Below are 23,346 nucleotides of genomic sequence, written 5' to 3' on the forward strand. Positions count from 1 at the left end.
ACACCCTGAAGCCTGCTCTAAAACAAAAGTAAAAAGCTGACAGACAGCCCAGCTCCACCCACTCTCTGACATCACTGCAGTAGTGAACACCCCAAGAAAAAAAAAATAAACCATCAACTTCAAGATGGTTTCATTTTTCACCTTTTCACTATCCATTAAGAAATGCACACAGTAAATAGACTTTTTTGTTTCAAAAAACAACACACGCAAACAGGTATAATAATATAGACCATTTTTTTTTCTCGTTTTTCTTCCTCCAGCTGAAATTGCTTCCGTTCACCACATTTGTGACAAAGCATCAGCTCTCACGTTTTCTCTTCCTGCCTATTTTTGAATGAAATGGCTGCAACAATAAACTCCAGCGAAACAGCCATGCATTGTTATTATGGAATCGCTCCAAAAACATCAACGGATTATGATCAGTATATATAACGGTGTCAGACGGATTTCTGGTCACATAAATGTGAAAATGTTGCAAAGCCAGCACCAAACTCAAAGTCTCCTTCTCAATCGTGGAATACTTTTTCTGGTGAGAATTCAATTTCTTAAAAAATAACCAATAGGCTGCTCTAGCCATTCCTTGTCGTCTTGTAGAAGCTCCGCACCTACACCCACATCACTCGCATCAATCCCCACTTTGAATGGTTTGGTATAATCTGGGATGGCTAACACAGGAGCAGCGGTTAACACAGCCTTCAGGCCGTCAAATGCCTGTTGACACTCCGCTGTCCACTGGAATTTGTTACGCTTCCTGAGCAAGTCCGTCAGTGGAGCGTCCACACTGCTAAAATTTGGTACAAATTTCCGGTAAAATCCACTCGTACCAAGAAATCGCATTATTTCCCTTCGTCTTGAAGGTATTGAAAACACCTCAATAACTGTTGGTTTCACATCCCGTGTGACCATTCGACCCTGTCCGATTGTATGGCCAAGGAAAGTGACTTGGGCTTTTCCAAATTCACTTTTGGCTAGGTTTACCACCAAACTCGCCTCCTGAAGTCAATCAAATAACTCCATCAGATGTTTTAAATGTTCTTTCCATATCTGGCTGAAAATTACCAGATCGTCGATGTATATCGCACAATTGGGTAATCCTGAAACGACTTTGTTAGTTAACCGTTGAAATGTGGCTGGGGCGTTTTTCATGCCAAATGGCATAACTTTGAATTGGTATATACCACCTGGAGTCACAAAAGCTGAAATCTCCTTCGCCCTTTCGGATAAAGGTACCTGCCAGTAACCTTTAAGTAAATCCAATTTGGAAATAAAAGCTGATCGTCCCACTTTCTCAATGCAATCCTCCAAATGTGGGATAGGATAAGAGTCCGTTCTTGTAACTGCATTAACCTTTCTATAGTCCACACACAACCATTGGGTACCATCTAGTTTAGGTACCATCATTATGGGTGAGCTCCATTCGCTGCAACCCACTTCAATTATGCCATTTTTAAGCATACTCTCAATCTCTTTGTTAACCTGTGCCAATTTTAAAGGGTTAAGTCTGTATGGATGTTGTTTGATTGGATCAGCATTTCCCACATCTACATCATGTATAGCCATTTTAGTACTGCCCAATTTATCTCTACAAATTTGCCCGCGTGATATTAATAACTCTTTCAGGTCCGTTGGTTTTTCCTCTGGAAGGTAACTCAACAATTTATCCCAATTTTTAAGAACATCCTCATTTTCCAATTTAGTTTGAGGTATGTCAAATTCACAGTCATCTGGATTTGGTTTTCACTTTGCGGTAGAATCATTTAAACCTCCTCCTTTTTCTCCTTCCCTTTCAAGGTACCTTTTAAGCATATTCACATGACACACTCGGCGAGTCTTCCTTCTAGCTGGTGTTTTTACCACATAATTCAACTCATTTAATTTCTTTTCAATCTGATACGGTTCACAAAACCTAGCTTTTAAAGGCTCACCTACAACTGGTTACAACACTAAAACTTTATCTCCACTGGCAAAACTATGAACTTTGAACTTCTTGTCCGCTACCAGTTTCATCACATTTTGTGCAACTTTTAAATGTTGTCTCGCCAATTCACCTGCTCCATTTAATCATTCTCTAAAATTTGACACGTAATCCAATAATGTAATTTCTGATTTCTCACTCACCAATTTTTCCTTAATCAATTTAAGTGGTCCTCTTACCTCATGACCAAAAATTAGTTCAAAAGGACTAAATTTGGGAGACTCATTAGGAGTACCCTAATTGCAAACAATACGAATGGAATTCCTTTACCCAATCCTCTGGATAATCGTGACAATAAACCTTTAATGTCTTTAATGTCTGATGCCACCTTTCTAATGCTCCCTGCGATTCTGGATGGTACGCAGTTGATTTAAATGGTTTTATTCCTAAACTATCCATAACGTCTTTGAATAACCTTGAGGTAAAATCTGATCCTTGATCCGATTGTATTTCTGTGCGTAGTCCATATCTAGTAAAGAATTTAAGTAACTCCTCCACAATATTTTTCGATGTAATATTACGTACTGGAATCAACTCTGGAAACCTAGTAGACACATCCATTATAGTCAGAAGATATTGATTCTCACTTTTTGTTTTAGGAAGCGGTCCTAAGCAATCAATTAGGACCCTTGTAAAAGGTTCCTCAAATGCTGGAATGGGTATTAAGGGTGCTGGTTTTATCACTGCTTGAGGTTTCCCTATCACTTGACATGTGTGACATGATTGACAAAATTTAACTACATCTTTATGTAGTCCAGGCCAATAAAAATGTTTCTGGATTTTAGCTTGAGTTTTCCTTATTCCCAAATGACCTCCCATTGGTACCTCATGTGCAACTCGCAACACCTCCTTTCTATACCCCACCGGCAATACTACTTGATGAACTTCTGCCCACTTTTCATCCGCCTGCATATGTAAAGATCTCCATTTCCTCATCAGGACATCACTTTTACGGTAATAACACTCTGGTATACACTCAGATTCCTCTTCATTGTATGCTTTCTGATACATCTGGTTTATTTCTATATCTTTTTGTCTGCAGCTGTATAGAACCTTAGTTAGGCCACACTTGGAGTATAGTGTTCAATTCTGGTCGCCACACTACCAGAAGGATGTGGAGGCTTTAGAGAGGGTGCAGAAGAGATTTACCAGAATGTTGCCTGGTATGGAGGGCATAAGCTATGAGGAGCGATTGAATAAACTCGGTTTGTTCTCACTGGAACGAAGGAGGTTGAGGGGCGACCTGATAGAGGTATACAAAATTATGAGGGGCATAGACAGAGTGGATAGTCAGAGGCTTTTCCCCAGGGTAGAGGGGTCAATTACTAGGGGGCATAGGTTTAAGGTGAGAGGGGCAAAGTTTAGAGTAGATGTACGAGGCAAGTTTTTTACGCAGAGGGTAGTGGGTGCCTGGAACTCACTACCGGAGGAGGTAGTGGAGGCAGGGACGATAGGGACATTTAAGGGGCATATTGACAAATATATGAATAGGATGGGAATAGAAGGATACGGACCCAGGAAGTGTAGAAGATTGTAGTTTAGTCGGGCAGTATGGTCGGCACGGGCTTGGAGGGCCGAAGGGCCTGTTCCTGTGCTGTACATTTCTTTGTTCTTTGTTGTTCTAACTCCGCCAATTTTCCTGAACTAAAAATATCTGCCTCATCCTCCACCTATTCTTGTTCTTTTTCAATCATCTGATCAAAAATCGTTTCTGATAATTGCACTTCAACTTCATCTTCACTCTTTGATTTATCCTCTTGTCTTAACCTGTGACTTTGCGACCTTGTTACTACACAATCCGGAAAAATCCCAGGATATTCGTCCTTCAACATTTCAGCTGTCTGATTTTCCACTGGCTTATCAACCACAGTAGGCATCACTCCCACCTGTGATCCAGCTATATCATTACCCAAGATAAACTGTATTCCTGGACAAGATAGTTTCTCTATTACTCCTACTACCACTTCACCACTCTTCACTGGACTTTCCCACCTTACCTTATATAATTGAACACTACTCCTCTCAACCTGAATTTCACATATTACCACCTTTTCTGGCAATATTCTTCCCAGACTACATAACTCCTCATCTCTTACCATTGCAGATTGACTAGCTCCCGTATCTCTTAAAATTGTGACTTCTTTACCGGCTCCTCCTGATACACATGAGTAAACTTTACCCACACAAGTAAATTCTTTAAAGAGATCTGGCACCTTCTTATCAATCACCTCTTGATCAGGCTGTACAATCTTTTGCACCTCCTTCGCTTCACTTGGGCTTTCCTTTACCACTTTAACAAACCCCACTGTCTTATCCTGTTTTACCACATCAGCCTTCCCAGTGCTTTTCTTCAACCACCAACACTGTGACTTTACATGGCCTAGTTTATTACAGTGAAAACATTTGAAACTTTTCATTTCTTTTCTACCCGCCTGGATTTCATTTTTAATCTGAGGTACACTCTCTTTATTGTCTCCCATCAGATCACCTTCACCTTTACCACTTGAGTATTTCTCATGCCCCCAGTTTCTATCCCTCACAGGCTGAAACTGATGTGGAAAACCAAACTTTGATTTATGAACTAATTCATAATCATCTGCCATTTCTGCTGCTAATCTCACAGTTTTAACCCTCTGCTCTTCCACATGAGTTCTCACTACATCAGGAATTGAATTTTTAAACTCCTCCAAAAGTATAATTTCTCTGAGAGCTTCACACGTTTGGTCTATTTTCAAAGCCTTTATCCACCTAGCAAAATTACTCTGTTTGATCCTTTCAAACCCCATGTATGTTTGACCAAATTCTTTCCTTAAATTTCTAAACCTTTGTCTGTAGGCTTCAGGCATTTGTTCATATGCACCTAAAATGGATTTTTTCACCTCCTCATACATCCCAGATACCGCCTCTGATTGTGATGCAAACACTTCACTAGCCCTACCTACCAACTTTGTTAATGCCCACATCGCCTGTGCCGATTTCATTTGTTTAGCTACCTTATCAAATAAAATGAAAAAGGCTTCTACCTCCTCATCAAACCTTGGCAATGCTTGGACATATTTAAATAGATTCCCACCAAGCCTTCGACTATGATGCTCTTTCTCACTATCCTCATCACTATCCACCAACTGTACATTTCCCTTTACGTCTGCCAATTTTCACTGACTGTCATGTTTCATGGCCATTTTCTGAAGTTCAAACTCTCTCTCTTTATCTTTTTCCCTGATCTGTATCTCCCTTTCTATTTCTTTTTGTTCTGCTAGGGCTATTTATTCTGTTTTCCTTTCTTCTCTCTCTTTTCCCTCTCTCTCTCTCTCTTTCTCTTTCTTCTCTCTCTCTTTCTCTTTCCTCTCTCTCTCTTTCATATTCAAGCTGCTTTAACTCTTTCTCATGTTCCATTTGTTTAATTTGCAACTGAATTTTTGCTATTTCCAATGAGTCAAACTGTATCTCAGGCAACTTTAAATGCTTAGCCACCGCCATAATTACCTCATCTTTTCGCATTTTGTCATGTCATGTCAACTGCAATTCTTTTGCCAAATCTAACAGTCTGCCTTTAGTCTCTGTCCGTACTCCACCCCCAAAAACCTCTGAGCTTCTGAAAGAGCCATTGTCCACAACACGGGCAAAATTCTCCCACAACGGCGCGATGTCCGCCGACTGGCGCCCAAAATGGCGCCAATCAGACGGGCATCGCGCCGCCCCAAAGGTGCGGAATGCTCCGCATTTTTGGGGGCCGAGCCCCAACATTGAGGGGCTAGGCCGGCGCCGGAGGGATTTCCGCCCCGCCAGCTGGCGGAAATGGTGTTTGTTGCCCCGACAGCTGGCGCAGAAATGACATCTCCGGGCGGCACATGCGTGGGAGCGTCAGCGGCCGCTGACAGTTTCCCACGCATGCGCAGTGGGGAGAGTCACTTCTGCCTCCGCTATTGTGGAGACCGTGGCGGAGGCGGAAGGGAAAGAGTGCCCCCACGGCACAGGGACCGCCCGTGGATCGGTGGGCCCCGATCGCGGGCCAGTCCACTGTGGGGGCACCCCCCGGGGCCAGATCGCCCCGCGACCCCCCCCCCCAGGACCACGGAGCCCGCCCGCGCCGCCTTGTTCCGCCGGTAAATACCTACTTTAATTTACGCCGGCGGGACAGGCAATTTCTTGGCGGGACTTTGGCCCATCCGGGCCGGAGAATTGAGCGGAGGGGCCCGCCAACCGGCGCGGCCGGATTCCCGCCCCCGCTGAATATCCGGTACCGGGGGCTTCGGCGGGGATGGAATTCACGGCGGCCAACGGCCATTCTCCGACCCGGCGGGGGATCGGAGAATGACGCCCCATATTCCCTACTTAATCTAGAATACCATACCTGAAAAGCACCCACAATATACTCACCCCTCACTGTCTTTAAGTTCACTAAGCCAATCCAATAGATAGACTTTTATCCCCCTCAAGCCCCCAATTTGTTATGGGCAAGCGTTTATGAAACCCCAAAGTGTATCATGGAGTTCACCTGACCCACAACTTTTACTAGATTGTGGTATGGGGAGCACACGGCCCACTCTACAGCAGGGACAGCAGGAATGGAAAAGTATTTTTTCAAGCAAAACAAGGTTTATTCTATGAACTCAAGTTAACCTTTTTAAAACATACAGTGAACTTCTTAGCAACCATTAATTCAAATGCAACCCCCAAAGACTACAACACTAAGTAAACCTTTAAGCTTTCCTTTTAACATCCATACGACTTAAAAACAAAATGTTTATCCGAAGCACATCAGGTTAAAGTCACTACTGAAAACATTTATAATTCTGAATTCACCAAATGATCAAGAGATAGTCTTTTGATGGCAGAGAGAACAGCAGTACACCTGCTCTGTCTGGCTTCAGCTCCAACACCAAAAACGAAACTAAAACACACCCTGCAGCCTGCTCAAAAACGAAAGTAAAAAGCGGACAGACAGCCCAGCTCCACCCACTCTCTGACATCACTGCAGTAGTAAACACCCATTTCTTAAAGGTACTCTCACTGCAGATATTTATATACACACCCATTTATACACACCCATTTCTTAAAGCTACTCTCACATGACACTGCCTTGTAATAGATCCAACATGTCTCTGTTCATACACGTGTCATCCACTACCAGGGGAGTCTCGGACAATAGACTATTAGGTTTGGTGAAAAAGCAGAGGAAGAAAAAAATCCAATCACTAGTGCAAAAAAAACCTCAATTTACTTGTATACCTGTTGCTTCTGAGAGCCTTTACTCGGAACTGTATCTGCTGAAAACTAACTGCATCATCTTAATGTCCCTCTTGAATATTTCTCTCAGTTATATCCACAAAACCAACTGAAATGAGATTACTTATTGATGCATGCCCTAAATATAGAACACATGCGCAACATCAAAGAAAATGGACAAGGTTTTTTTGTGCACCAACAAGGAATTTATTTAAGTGGAGGAACTGAAATTAACTGATGGGACACGGGCCGAATAAATCCCTCTCCTCCAGATGTTCTTTCCGCATTTTCCAAATGCTTCCTTCCCATCTCAATATCACACTTTGATGCATTACTGGAAACACACGGAGGTGTTTTCAAACAATTGATTTCAGGTTTAGATGCTGAGAAATGTAAAGCTGTACGAATTTGCAGTTGCAAAGGAAATTCTTATCGGAAATGTGGTTGACTTGGAAACCAACTGTGGGCCAGCAGAGAAATGAACAGTTCAGGCGTACAAGCGACAGGGAAAGTACAGAAATTAAATAGATTTGGAACGTAAGGTAAAAATGTGAGAAAATACAATTATTGAAGCTTTACACCTGTTTGCAACTCATGGCAGTTTTTGTGAGTAATGCATTTTCTTTTTAAATCTGTAGTTTGGATGTCATCTTGGTGTGGACTCTCCACCTTGCTCCACAAAATGGTGGGAACCACCGTTAGCTAACACGCTTGAACGTTAGCGCCAGTCATCTTAGATGACAAATGCTTAATGCTTTTCCCCACCATTCCTCTGTCAGTTATTTCAGCACCATTGTAAAGCAAATATGGGACAGGGGAGTGCTGTGTGGATACTTTGTTCACAGGTCTTCTGGTTTCCAGGTCATAGATCAGTCCCTGTGATAATAATGATAAGTCACAAATAGGCTGACATTAACACTGCAATGAAGTTACTGTGAAGAGCCCCTAGTCGCCACATTCTGTCGCCTGTTCGGGTACACAGAGGGAGAATTCAGAATGTCCAATTCACCTAACAGCATGTCTTTCGTGACTTGTGGGAGGAAACCGGAGCACCCGGAGGAAACCCACGCAGACACGGGGGAGAACGTGCAGATTCCGCACAGACAGTGACCCAAGCCGGGAATCGAACCTGGGACCCTGGCGCTGTGAAGCAACAGTGTGAACCACTCTGCTACCGTGCTGCCCTATAAGCAGTTTGGTCAGAACGGACATCACTTTTGGTGCCTTAAATGGTAGGACACAGACATTTCTTCTTCAAATCAGAAAACTGGGCCATGATTTTATGGTCCTCACCACAGTTCTCTCCCCCCCCCCCACCACTTCCAGCAGTAATTCCAGGCGCTGATAAAATATCACAAACTGTGTCTTAACATCAACAAACTGGTTTGCGGCAAAGCATAGCCTTATCCATACTCCATTTGACAACAGCTTCCATTCACCAAAGGTGACATTTTTTGGCATTTTCCAGCTTGCTCTCCTATAAAATATTAAAGGCTCATAAGTAACCTTTCAATAGCTGTTTGCAGCTCTCTGTATCAATTTTTCCACCTCAACCATGTCACCATGAGAAGGATCAATGATTAACCTAATGTTGGCTACCTGCTAGGAATCAGGTTTAGCTCATTAATGTAAGATTCAGGAGTGAGGATTAGTCAAGACTAAATGACCCATTGATGTCAAAAATAAGATGCCATAAATTTAAAGAGCAGTGAATTACTTTCATTACATTGTTTTTTTTTTCAATGCTCACAGCTAATTATTATTCTGATCTGGGAACACAACTCCTCAAAGAAAATTCCAATTTGAATGTGAGGCAGTAATCTGTTACTTCAGTGCCTCAGTAGATGGATGCACAGCATGCTGGTGAATTACTGACCTGGAGAAGACGCTAGTTTAATCTCTGCTCTGTACCAAAATAGCTGCAACTGAGTTGAAAGCACCACCTCAAACTGGGGAAAGGAAAACAAATGGTCAACATTCTTGTCCCTGTTCACTATTCAGTAACTTCAGTTGGAAAGCAAACACCTAGAAATGTTAGCTGAAGCTGAGATTAGACTTGGCTGCAATGCTCCCTTCCTCAATGATAAACAACTTCCTAAAATCGTTGAAGAGTGATCCATCGGTGAGTAGCAGAGATATTCCTATAGGTGCCTTTAGAATCCTTGGTGCCTATGGAACTGTTAGAGCCGATAGAATGGTGAGTTCCAAAGGACCTGTTGATGACTATAGAACTGTTGGTGCTTTTGAAACTGTTGGTACCTTCATAAAAATGGGTACCTCTAGAACTGTCGGTGTTAATGGAAATGCTGGGGCCCATAAACCTGTTGGTGTTTTCGATCCATTGATGACTATAGAACTATTGGTGCCTATAGAATTGCAGGTGTTAATAGACCTGTTAACGCCAGAATAATTGGTGCTTCTCGATTTGTTGTTGCCTTTCGACCTGATGTTGCCTATAGAACTGTTGGTTTTGTGGAACAGGATCTTCAGGAAAGGAAGAGTGAAAAGTGAGCCTTCTTTTTTGAAAATTCCAGCAATGTTTCCGAACAAGAAAATAGAAACATAGAAAATAGAAGCAGGAGGAGGCCATTCGGCCCTTTGAGCCTGCTCCGCCATTCATTATGATCAAGGCTGATCATCAAGATCAATACCCTGATCCCGTCTCTCCCCCCTACCCCCCACCTCTACTCCTTGATGCTTAAGCCCCAAGAGCGATATCTAATTCCTTCTTGAAATTTCACAACGTTTTGGCCTCGACTACTTTCTGTGGGAGTGAATTCCACAGATTCACCACTCTCTGGGTGAAGAAATCTCTCCTCACCTCAGTCCCTTATCCTCAAACTATGATCCCTAGTTCTGGACTCCCCCACCATCGGGAACATTCTTTCTGAATCTATCCTGTCTAATCCTGTTCGAATGTTGTAAGTTTCTATGAGATCCCCTCTCACTCTTCTAAATTCCAATGAATATAATCCTAACCGACTGAATCTCTCCGCATATGACAGTCTTGCCATCCCTGGAATCAGTCTGGTAAACCTTCGCTGCACTCCCTCCATAACAAGAACACCCTTCCTCAGGTAAGGACACCAAATCTACTCACAACACTCCAGGTGTGGCCTCAGCAATGCCCTCTACAATTGCAGTAAAAACTTATGGTAATCGAACAATATAACCAGCTGAACAGAAGACGCTAATTGCTCCACATGTTAAACATTCTCATTCTCATATTGATGCTCAAAATTTGTTCATGACTGATTGGACCATTGTCCTAACAAAGGTCCTTCATGTCAATGGTCGAGAGGCAGGGAGCAGCTGTCACATTTTGGAGGGAATGTCACTGGATTGGCATTATCAGACTCTTACTGCAACTGAAAAAATGGAAATGCCACATTGACAGGCAAGATCCTCCCACCATTCCATTGTTCCTGCAGAGAATAGCTTTCAAACAAATATTTAGACATATTGACAGCCATATTGAGATGCACAGCTGTGCTATTAGCAATGTAGACGTATAGAGTAACCACAAGGGACTGGGGGAGACAGGAAAGTGGTCCACAGAGTGATGGCAGGATAACAACCCATTCAATGGGTTGCATGTTTCCCAGCATCACAAATTGGAGAATGTTCCTGTATTATGCTCCTCTCAAGTGAGTTAATCGGGTATTTTATTTATGGTACTATGTGTGGCTTATTTGTACAGAAAATAATGTTTTTAGTTCGAGGTAGCTGCTTCACGCCCAACTATTTAGAAGCACATACATTTTTTTTAAAAGTGTCATCGTCAACAATATCTGTTATCCACAGCCCATGTGATATTTTCAGTGCTAGTTTCACGAGGCATTGAGCCTTGATAACTAGGGTGCCAGAAATGATTTAAAATCCTCAGACAGGGGCACTAATAATGTGATAATAAATTGACAGAGCAGAATGTTGGTGGTTTTGCTTGCTGTCAATAAATGTAGCTTTAAGATTTGAGACTGTCAACCTCGGCTGTTTAACGCACTCCAATGTTGTGGAACGTTTTGCTGACAGCATCTCTCGGGTCCCAGGAACTGGAATGAGACTATGAAAGTTTTCAGGTTAGATTATTTCAACCTTAATATTCCTGTGTCTGATAAATATTGAGATGCAAACCTGAAGTTATGACAGTGGAGTGAGTGAGTGAATTGAGTTCTGGGGAAATTCTGGGCCCTAGTTTACTTTTTCCAAGATGTAATAACTCCAGCGGAGGCCAGGCTAAAGGAACTTCAGCCATAGCGTACAACACAAGCGTCCCAGCGCGGGACCATCGGGAACGCCGGTCCCGCACTGGGTTACAGTATTTAAAGTCCCGCTATAAAGCCACTATTAGACAATCCTCCGCCCGCTCAATACGGGAACTTGTCCTCCACGAATGCCACAAGCAGATCAATCAATAGTCCCCCGTGGTCTTTGCCGGGGTGTAACAAAACGGGTGGAATTCGTTGACTTATTTTCTAGCTGCGTCAGATTGTTTGGGATTCCTCTCACTGGGAGTGTTACTCAGACATGGTCCACTCTTTGAGTTGATTATTCAGCAAGGAAAGAACGGCTCAATCCATCATGAACAGATCTTGGGCATCGAATCATTCTCCACACAACAAAATCATTAAAATGTTGTTGTAACATGTGGAGCAATTAGTGTCTTCTGCACTGTTGATTATTTGGCCCTCCCTTATTTTTATTTTATTGTCTGATTACATAGTATTTAAATTTTGAAGCGTGACTGGGACTTTTGATTGTCGGCCTTCCTTTCCTGAAGATCTTTCTTCAGTGGTCAAAGTCATCACTGACATTTTGTTTTTAAATAGTATCCATTTATTTTTTTTCCAATTAAGGGGCAATTTAGAGTGGCCAATCCACCTAGCCTGCACATCTTTGGGTTGTGAGGGCGAAACGTAGACACGGGGAGAATGTGCAAACTCCACACGGACAGTGACGCGGGGCCGGGATCGAACCCGGGTCCTGCTGTGAGGCAGCAGTGCTAACCACTGCGCCACCATGCCATCCCATAAGTGACATTTTGTATGTTTCTCCACAGTACGTTATATTTGCTCATCTACCTCAGCCCAACTGTGGCCTTTGAGAAGCTATTTCTTAGATTGCCTCTGCTTTGTGGCTTGTCTCCATGGCAATGCCCTTTTTAGAGTTCCGTTCCTGTCTAAATTCCCCAGCAGTTCTCCTGCAATGGCTTCTCTTCTGATAAGCATATGCTCATTATTGGCACATCCCAAGATGCTTTACGCTGCCCTAATCTACGTTCTGCATGGGATGTGCTTCCATACATATTCAAAAATCATCCCTTCAGTTCCATTATTGTCATTGCTCTGTCTATTTGCCTTTCTGGCATTCAGTGGATGAACAAAAACTTCCTGCAGCTATTCATTGCCACAGCAAAACCCTTTGAGCACTCGGCCAAAGATTTGTACCTTCATCATGTGTTCCATTCCTCTTCCTCGGATACAGTCGAACTCAACTGTGTCTTGCACTCCGGCCAAATGTTAGATTAATTCAGGCCAAAACTTCACATCCAACCCAGGACTTAGAACTACATCACCTGTATAGTCCATCTCTAAGAGCAATTGTACTGCTGATACCCTCGTTCCCACCTAGGCCGTGGGAACATCTCGAAATGGGCCTTTTCGAACTCAAGGGAAAGACATTTCTCCTCGTTTTTGACCATCACTCCAAATCGTTTGAGGTTAAATGGCTCCATGTCTGACCTCCAAATCAATAAAATGAATGTCTGCCTTACTTGTCATTCCAAATGATCAATGCAGCATTGTTGAGCTACCATTACACACCACTTCAGAATAGCTTAGCTCCGTCAGAACTTCTACTGGGAAGAATACTGTGGAATCAACTTCCTGTTCTTTCACACACACTCGTGCCATGTCTAAAAACAGCAGGGACAGAGAGAGTAAGGGAGAAGGAGAATGAGTGCCGTGCAAATTGGCTGAAACCGCAATCAGTGCCATAGATTGCATGATTTACCAGAGCTCCAACAAGGTGAATCAGTCTGGATTTATCACCAGAAACATGAAGGCCAAATGTTGGAAAGAACGCAGAGTCTGTGATCTGACCTCGGAGAGACTGAAAATGGACAGTGGGAAAAAGCAGAAGTGCACTTAAATCAACAAGACGAGCCCGCCAATGGAGTGACTGACTACCCATGTGATCAAGAAGACAACCAAACAGAGAGCCAGCGGTCTCTGATGGTTCATACGCTACACCACAGTGTTCAATGGACAAGAGGTCGGATTTGAACCCTACATGAACCCTGAGAGAGCCGAGAGCAAGGTCAGGCAGACTGGTGGAACTAGCACGACAGGCATCTCTGTGAACGGGGGGGGGGGGGTGAAGACAAAGGGCCGAATCCTCTATTTCAGCGGCTAAGTGCTGGCTCGAACAGAGAATCTGTGGGTGTTTTACGACACCAAAATCAGCGCTGAACCTTCAATGATTCCAGGACTGGTGAGGGGTTAGGAGCGGCTCTGGGTGAAGCTCCCATACCATAAACAGCTGGAGGATGGCCAGGTCCCCGGTCGCACATGCGCACGGCAACAACCTGCACTGGCCACGCTGTACAACAAGGTGCCGGCCGTGCGCGGACGTGATCTGCCAGGCCCTGGCCAACCCCACCAGTCCCCCCACCCCTTGTGGAAGCCCCCACCCCCGGGCCAGAGGCATAGATCCTGGATGGGTGTGGCAGCTATGGACACAGTTGCAGCTGCCAAGCCGGTTTCCTGACCACTGAGACCACACGTGTCCCGTGCGGTCAGGAACCCAGACCATCGGGCGCGGAGCATCGCGGGAGGGCCTTCCAATGACACGCCAAAGCCATTGCAACGGCGTGCGGCACAAGTACACCATTCAGAGGGAGCGGAGCATGGCTCACCGACATCAAACCGTCGCCGGCCCCGATTTGGGCGTCGGAGCCCATTCTCCTTTGGGGAATGATGTAGAATGATGTAAATAGAGGCAGAGACTTGGGAGAGACATAGTATAAAGGGTTATATGTAAATTGCAACTTTCAGGCACCACTTTAACCTTTTTCCCTTTTCTGACTCACTGACCCTGGTTTTAACCTCTTGTCTCCCCAGCAGTCAGTGGGTGAGGAAGGTGGAGGGGAGCAGTTAAAGCATGGCCTGTTCCTTAACTTCTTCAATCCTGCTCCCTTCACTCCGTGTCCCAATTATAACTGGCTCTGTTGAATATGTAACTCATTGGAACCTGGCTGCAGTAATACCCGGTGGCCTGAGCACGAGAGGGGTTTAGAAAGCAAAGACAATTTCCAAACTTGCCAGGCGGTGCTCCATGAGCCAAAAAATGTCTAACAGGTCATTTCCGACTTTGAAGATTTCCTCTGTAAGAGCAGGAGAAGCTGGAACGAATGAAGTCTTGGGTTTCCTTTAATGGGTGCCCCATTGTGACCAGACGCCTCTCCCACCATCCCGAATTACTTTGAGAATCCTTGACTTCCCCTTCCACTAACAGTTGTGAACTGTATCCATGGGTCCCTTACCATGACTTCCTGCTGCTGTACTCCTGCTCAGGCGCTTGCTAAACCCCTCCCATCCTCAGGACGATGGGAGCATCAATTTAGATGGGCTTGGCTGGAAAGGTTGACAAAGTCTCTATTTTTCAGGACTCCATGGATTCACCATCTGTTCCCGGGGTCGTGCATCCCTTTTCCTGTCCCCACATTAAAATCAGGTCCAGGGGCAGCACGGTGGCGCAGTGGGTTAGCATTGCTGCCTCACGGTGCCGAGTTCCCAGGTTCGATTCCGGCTCTAGGTCACTGTTCCGGCTCTGGGTCACTGTCCGTGTGGAATTTGCACATTCTCCCCGTGTCTGCTTGGCTTTCGCCCCCACAAACCAAAAATCAGCAGGCTAGGCGGATTGGCCATGCTAAATTACCACTTAATTGGGAAAAATTAATTGGGTACTCCAAATATTTTTAAGAATTAGGTCCAAGCTCCGATTCTGCCTTTTTTGAGACCCCTCGGGGCACTTTTGATGCGTTAATGTTGATGCATAAATGTAATTTTGAATAACACACTAAAAACAATGGGCGGGATTCTGCGATTCCCCCAGCTGCGTGGTCCTAGGCAGTGCGCCGTCCGCTGGCGGCCGGATTCTATCTTCCCGCCACTTGACAACCGTAGCCATCCCACGTCGCCGGGAACCCTGCGGAAATGGATACACTGCCAGCGGGAAAAGTAAATCCCAACAACGGGAAAACTCCAGCCAATGATTAGACTCCTTGGACATGGGAAAAGAACACAGCTTCTGTTTATTGAGAAGTAAACCTGAATTATTTCAACACAGGTTAAGTTTGATCAGTGGAAGCAGGTCACAGGGTTGGAAGAATATGGGAACAGTGTTGGTAAATGTAAAGACAATTACTGGCATTGTTGACAGACTGGTTGGAATAAATGTCACAGCATGTTTTAACTTGGATGTATTTCTATAATCCAATCAAAAACATATGTTACCTCTGCTCAAACGCAGAGGTTTGACATGTATTTGTTTCAATGCCAGAGGTATAGCGGGTAAGGCAGATGAACTTAGAGCATTTATTCGTACTTTGAATTACGATGTTGTGGCTATCACAGGAACATGTTTAATGGAAGGGCAGGATTGGCAACTGAACTTTGGAGGATATAGCTGCTTCAGGAGAGTTAGAGGGGGATGTAAAAGGGGTGGGGGGTAGCATTACTGGTTAAGGAGAATATTATCGCCGTACTGCGGGAGGGCACCTTGGATGGCTCGTACAATGACTCCGGACCGCCGCAACAACCTTCCCTTTGGGCCCCAGGCGGCCAGCACTCACCGCCACCCCCCTATCCTAGGGCCACGTGCGACCCACGGACGTGGCCATCTTGCCCCTCGGACACCACGCTGGACGGATGAGCGCCGCCATTGTGTCCATCCCCACCGCCATTTTGTCCATCCCTGACCACCATGTGCGACTCATGGGAGACGCCATCTTGGATGAGGCCCCAGGCCCCCAGCACGGCCGACTACACGCTGCCCGATCAAAACCCACAACTACTTCATCTGGCCTCGGTGACTCTGGGCCAAAATCGATCTCGGACACTCGCAACAGCAACAACAACGGTCTTCATCAACGGCCACGAGACATCCTGCCTGATGGACTCTGGGAGCACGGAAAGCTTTATTCACCCCGATACGGTAAGGCGCTGTTCACTTGTTGCCCACCCTGTAAACCAAAGAATCTCCCTGGCCTCCGGGTCACACTCGGTGGAGATAAAGGGGTTCATCCTAGCGAACCTCACTGTCTAAGGCAGGAAATTCAACATTTTCCGCCTTTATGTCCTGCCGCACCTCTGCGCGGCTACACTCCTGGGGTTGGAGTTCCAATGTAACTTGCAAAGCATGACCTTCAAATTTGGCGGCCCTATACCCCCCTTACTGTCTGCGGCCTCGCGGCCCTTAAGGTCGACCCGCCTTCCCTGTTTGCAAACCTCACCCCGGATTGAAAACCCGTCGCCACCAGGAGCAGACGTTACAGTGCCCAGGATCGGATCTTTATTAGGTCAGAGGTCCAAAGGCTACTGAGGGAAGGGGGTCATTGAAGCGAGCAACAGTCCCTAGAGAGCTCAAGTAGTGGTGGTAAAGATCGGGGAGAAACATAGGATGGACATTGACTACAGTCAGACCATCAACAGGTTTACGCAGCTGGATGCGTACCCTCTCCCCCGCATATCCGACCAGGTAAACATGTTTGCGCAATATAAGGTCTTCTCCACGGTGGATCTCAAGTCCGCCTACCATCAGCTACCCCTCTGCACTAGTGACCGCAAATACACTGTTCCGAAGCAGATGGGCGGCTCTATCATTTTTTAAGGGTTCCGTTTTGGTGTCACGAAGGGGGTCTCGGTCTTCCAACGCGAGATGGATCGAATGGTTGACAGGTACGGCTTACGCGCAAAGTTCCCGTATCTTGATAACGTCACCATCTGCGGCCACAACCAGCAGGACCACGACACCAACCTCCGAAAATTTTTCCAGACGGCGAAAATCCTTAACATAACGTGTAATAAGGATAAATGCGTCTTTAGCACCGACCGTCTAGCCATTCTAGGCTATGTAGTGCGAAATGGAGTAATAGGCCCCGACCCTGAACGCATGCGCCCCCTTATGGAGTTCCCCCTCCCTCACTGCCCCAAAGCCCTGAAGCGCTGCCTCGGGTTTTTCAGCTATTACGCCCAGTGGGTCCCTAACTACGCAGACAAAGCCCAACCCCCAATCCTGTCCACAACCTTTGCCCTGTCGACGGAGGCTGCCAGGCCTTCAGCCGCATCAAAGTAGACATTGTAAAGGCCACGATGCGCGCCATCAACGCGTCCCTCCCCTTCCAGGTCGAGAGCGATGCGTCCGACGTAGCTCTGGCGGCCACCCTCAACCAAGCGGGCAGACCTGTGGCCTTCTTCTCCCGTACCCTCCATGCTTCCGAAATTCACCATTCCTCGGTCGAAAAAGAGGCACAAGCCATAGTAGAAGCTGTGCGACATTGGAGGCATTAGCTGGCCGGCAGGAGATTCACTCTCCTCACTGACCAACGGTCGGTGGCGTTCATGTTCGATAATGCACAGCGGGGCAAGATAAAAAACGACAAGATCTTGCGGTGGAGGATAGAACTCTCCACCTACAAGTACGAGATCTTGTATCGTCCTGGGAAGCTAAACGAGCCTCCTGATGCCCTGTCCCGCGGCACATGTTCCACCGCACAAGTGGACCGCCTCCGAGCCCTCCACGAGGACCACTGCCACCCGGGAGTCACTCGTTTTTTTCTGCTTCATTAAGACCCGCAACCTGCCCTACTCCATCGAGGAGGTCAGGACAGCCACCTGGGACTGCCAAATCTGCGCGGAGTGCAAACCGCACTTCTACCGGCTAGAGAGGGCGCACCTGATAAAGGCTTCCAGTCCCTTTGAACGCCTCAGCATGGACTTCAAAGGCCACCTCCCCTCCACCGACCGCAACACGTACTTCCTGAACATGATTGACGAGTACTCCCGGTTCCCTTTCGCCATCCCCTGCCCCGACATGACCGCAACCACCGTCATCAAGGCCCTCCAGGATATCTTTACACTATTCGGTTTCCCCGCGTACATACACAGTGATAGGGGGTCCTCCTTTATGAGCGACGACCTGCGTCCATTCCTACTCAGCAAGGGCATTGCCTCAAGCAGGACGACCAGTTACAACCCCCGGGGAATTGGGCAGGTAGAGAGGGAGAACGGAACGGTCTGGGAGACCGTTCTACTGGCCCTACGATCCAGGAATCTCCCAATCTCCCGCTGGCAAGATGTCCTCCCGGAAGCCCTCCACGCCATCCGGTCGCTGCTCTGTACAACCACCAATCAGACATCTCATGAACGTCTCCTTGTCTTCCCCAGGAAGTTCTCCTCTGGGACCTTGCTCCCAACCTGGCTAGCAACACCTGGACCCATCCTGCTCCGGAAGCACATGTGGACATACAAGTTGGACCCATTGGACGAGAGGGTCCACCTGCTGCACGCTAACCCCCAGTACACCTACGTGGCGTTTCCTGACGGCCGGCAAGATACAGTCTCCCTTCAGGACCTGGCGCCCGCAGGAACCCCACATGCATGCGAACCATTACCCCCACCCCCCTCCCCTCCACAGCACCTTACAGGAGGGTCAGTCCTCCCACCGCTCCTGCCTAGGCCCTCCCACCCACCGACGCCCCCTACAGTGCCCCCCTCTTGTGTCAACCGTTTGCCCTACCAGCACCGTCTAGGGGTGACGAAGCTGCCATGGAAGCCGAAGCCACGCTCCCGGAGTCGCAGATGACCGGACCCCCACCAGAATCACCACCGAAGCTCAGACGATCCAGGAGGATGACAAGGCCACCCGACCGACTGATTGCTTCAGTGTAACTGTAACTGTAACTGTAAATGAACACTTAATGTATATATCTTCCACGCTTGTAAATATTCTCGATAGCCCTGTAAGGAGGTATCACGGTACCTACATATCTGATCATACCATGTTAGATGCAATTGTAACCACTGGCCACCACCCCCGTCGGACTCTTTTTTAACAGGGGGTGAATGTGGTATTATCAGGTTTTGCAGTACCCGTGAGGCTAAAGACCATTGGTTAAACCTAGGAGTTTACCATTGGCTGTTTGATCTGTAGCTCCGCCCTGACAGGTGGGGTATAAGAACCGGTGCCGTCCCAGCAGCCCTCATTCTGGACCGAAGCTTGCTGGGGAACAGTTCTAGTCTATTAAAGCCTTCAGTTATGTTACTACCTCGTCTTTAATTGTAATTGATCGTGCATCACCCGGTACAGGCATGGAGGGCCGAAGGCCTGTTCCTGTACTGTATTGTTCTTGGTTCTTTGTTCTTTCACCATCCTGTTAATTAAGTTAAATGTGTGATTTCAAATCAAAATATGCAGTTCCTTTGACATGAGTTGTTTGCCTTTAAAATTAGGTCAAGGAAAATAATTAGACATAAGTTGGTGTGTTACTGACTCCTATTTTCTTTGAACTTATTTCCCTGAAAAATATTCTTGCTGATATGAACAGTTGAATGTTTACTGGCTTTATGTGATAGCCCTCTTTCCACTATTTAGTGGAGAGATAAATTAATTTAAAATAAATAGGTTAATACCTAATAGGTCTTCAAACGTGGACAAAGGAATGTCATTCAAATTCAGGATCTCCCTGCTTAGATACCAACAGTTCACTTCTGTCTTCACTTACGAAGGTACAAGAATGACACAGAAAATGTAACAATTCTTCCTTGTAACAAGTCTGGCGGCGTGTGGTTTGGGCTCTTCCCCACTTTGCTTTCATTTATTTTTCGAAAAATGGCATTTTTAAAAAATGCTAACAGCACGGAGGCAATTCAACATATTGTAAAAGCAAAATACTGCGGAGACTGGAGACCTGAAACTAAAAAGAGAAAATGTTGGAAAAAGTCAGCTGGTCCGGCAGCATCTGTGGAGAGAGAAAGAGAAACAGAGTTAACGTATCGAGTCCGTCTGCAGAAAGTATTCCTATTCATCATCGTTAAGTTACAGATTGTAGCACGGTGGTGCAGTGGGTTAGCTCTCCTACCTCATGGTGCCTAGGTCCCAGGTTCGATCCTGGCTCTGGGTCACTGGCCTTGTGAAGTTTGCATGTTCTCCCCATGTCTGCGTGGGTTTCGCCCCCACGACCCAAAGATGTGCAGGGTAGGTGGATTGGCCACGCTAAATTGCCCCTTAATTGGAAAAAATGAATTAGATACTCTGCATTTATTTTTAAAAATTACAGATCGTCAGGAGTAATCCCGGGTTGCAATCTAATCGAGAGGACTCTGATAATATCGTAACTTTTAGGCTGAACTCGAAGAATTTACACCCATCGTGTAAAATCAAGATAGATTAGTGTCTAAAAACATTCCCAGCTATCCAGTGATAACCCTAATGATATCCCAAATGTTTTTGTGTGCTGGGAAGCTGGAGACGTGCCTCCCGTTGTTAGTTGCTTCTCTGCAGCGCACTAACAGCCGAAGTTACTTTCTCTTCATTAAACTACTGCTGATAAAAAGAGGATTGACAGAAGCAAAAGTATATTTTCGTGCAGATTAAGCTGCTGTGGCCATTGATAAACTGGCAGCAGGCGGTGGCGAAGTCTGATGTTCACAGGAGGGTGCGAAAGTTGCTTGTGATGTCATTCCAGCATGTTATCTAAATTGACTCCTGGAAAACTGTGTGTCCAGAATTTGTTGGAGCAAAAGCAGGAAAATGCAGCTAAACTCTGTTAAATGGCTGCCGCAGAGGTAGCAGCAGCTTCTGTTGAATACATTGAGCTTGACGTATCTTTAAAATATCTCCATTGAAGGGCTGTGTGCATGGTATAACATTAGTGGTCAGAGAAATGGATTGTCTGTGCTTTTCCAGCCTGTGAGTATATATACTTTTGCATTTGTCTGCTGAGCTATTATTGCCAGTTGCAAGGCAGAAACATTTTGTTAATTCTCTTTTGGCTCTTTCAATGTTTTCTATTCTCCCATCCTGCAATAAATTTTCAAGACCATGAATTGCATGCAATAACTCTGCAGCAGCAACTGAAAGCTTTATTAATACATAAATTCTTTGGTGCATCTGAGAAGCAAGAGGGATGCAGGCTATTATCGAACACAGCGATAATCACAGCCAATAGCTGCAAAATATTTCCGGTTATATCAGTGTATCGGGAGCGTGCAGAGTCTTTATTAAGACAAATCCTTTATGATTAGTGCTCACTTTAACTAAACATCTTCTCTACACACCCGCTGCGACATTTGCAAAACCATTCAGCCTGGAACAGACAGGATTCCCAAATGACCCAGCCTTTCCACAGAAATATCCACAATGGCCCTCCGCACCAGGGACATTGTTTTCTAATTTATTAATCAGGTCAATGAACACCCCACAGCTCAGGGGAACAGACAAGAACGCATCGGAACAGTCGTCGGTTTCTGAGTGCTGAATGTACATGAAAACATCTGAATGAAACATGGTGCATGCATATCTGCCCTGAGATCTCAAAGGAATTCTGTTTTCTACTTTAAACACAGTGAAGTTTATGTGAAGACCAGAGCGAATATTGAGGGATTCGACTGATATAAACACTGCTGATTGTATTCGAGTGTCGCTCCATCAACGGAGAGTTTCAATTAAGGTAAGTGCCTCTCGTCCGGATGCCTGCATTTCAGAGGTTCTGTGCAGAAGTACTGTTAGACTATAAAGGCTTGCGTTGGCATTTGCTTTGTTGTATTCTACCCTTGGTGTTTTGCATTTGCTCTGCAATGGACCACCGCTATTTTGTCCTTGTAAATCAGATGGTGGGTAAAGGTAGAAAGAGGAGGTGATCATTTTCTGCTCTGGTGAACCGGGTATTCTTTGATAATCATTGGGGGGAAAAACATCAATGTTTCTGCTGTTGACCAATCAAACATTCTTTTCTCTTCTGTCCGGCTGCTGGTTTCTGAGAGCTCTCTGAACAGTGTCAGTTAGTACAGGACATGGCTATTGTTTCCTGTTGAATTGGGCTTAGCACTTTGAAAACTGTTGAAGAAGCATTTGCATGTGTCGTAATTAGGAACATGCTATCTGTCTATTTGTTTCTGATCTGCAAATGTTTTGCATTGCAACACTGGCACAACTACTTGCCAACTGATGTGAGAAACGCATGGTGCTGGAATGCTGATAACGTGAATGGTTTACAACTTGCTGATATGCTTGCCTTTTTAACGTGATGTTTTGGAAATCAAAATTCTGACAAAACCTTCAGCTCTTCTCTTTTATTACCTTTAGAGAAAATAAAAAGGTGGTGTGCTACCTTAGTGATCTTTGGTCTGTTCAACATGCCTCGGTTTAGCGAAGCGATTACTCAAACATTTCTTTCTGACTAATTTCCAGCTGGCGAATATCTGTTGGGAAAATAGTTGTGAGAAATAAGACCATTTGGGAGGGAGCTGCATGGCTATTACTCAATTGAGGAGTTTGGATGATCTAAAGGCCGTTTATAAAGGCTTCTGAACAGGGAGGTTGAATGACAGCAGTTAATGACCTGAATCATGCCTTTCCAACTTTCCAAATCAGCCACACGTTTATCCCCCACATAAGACTGACGATCTCCAGTGACTTTTTATTGGTGTATTAAAGTAGAATGGTCCAAATCCACCAAACCGAAGGAATAATCTAGAAATAAACCTACCTGTATTTTCGGAACATAATTAAAGTATTGAAAATATCTGACATACTATTTTCTAGTCGAATGCCAATTTGGCCCTCAAAGAGTTAAACAAGAGGTTGCCATAACCATAGGTCAAATGGCCTTTATTTGGCAAAGAACAGAAGTTGATTGTCACCTGCAGGCATTCCATTTGATGGCCTTGTAGCCCACAAAAGAGATTTATTATAATATATCCAGGCCGTCGAAATAAGCTGGTGCTAACGGCCTCCATGGCCACCCAGATGCAATGCCAGATGTGCTGATGAATCTAGTACATATGCCCCACCTGTGGACTGGTGCCAGGTGAATATGGTAATACTGTGAAGGAAGTATTACAGCTGTCTTACTTCAGCAA

General features: G+C 45.4%; 1 protein-coding gene across 7 annotated transcripts in view; it reads left to right on the forward strand.

The window, feature by feature from the left end:
- LOC140425632 (cadherin-12-like) overlaps positions 1–23,346 on the forward strand; it is a 774,748-nt gene that overhangs the window by 403,912 nt on the left and 347,490 nt on the right. For 4 of the 7 annotated variants that reach the window (XM_072510140.1, XM_072510141.1, XM_072510137.1 and 1 more), the window contains exon 2: positions 21,832–21,935. The gene's annotated coding sequence lies outside the window, so the exon portion shown is untranslated. Of the gene's footprint in view, positions 1–20,856; positions 21,176–21,831; positions 21,936–23,346 lie in introns of those variants that run through there. The other 3 variants (XM_072510142.1, XM_072510138.1, XM_072510139.1) reach the window with 2 other exon arrangements.

This window comes from Scyliorhinus torazame, chromosome 6, assembly GCF_047496885.1.
Source record: "Scyliorhinus torazame isolate Kashiwa2021f chromosome 6, sScyTor2.1, whole genome shotgun sequence".
Taxonomy (NCBI): domain Eukaryota; kingdom Metazoa; phylum Chordata; class Chondrichthyes; order Carcharhiniformes; family Scyliorhinidae; genus Scyliorhinus; species Scyliorhinus torazame.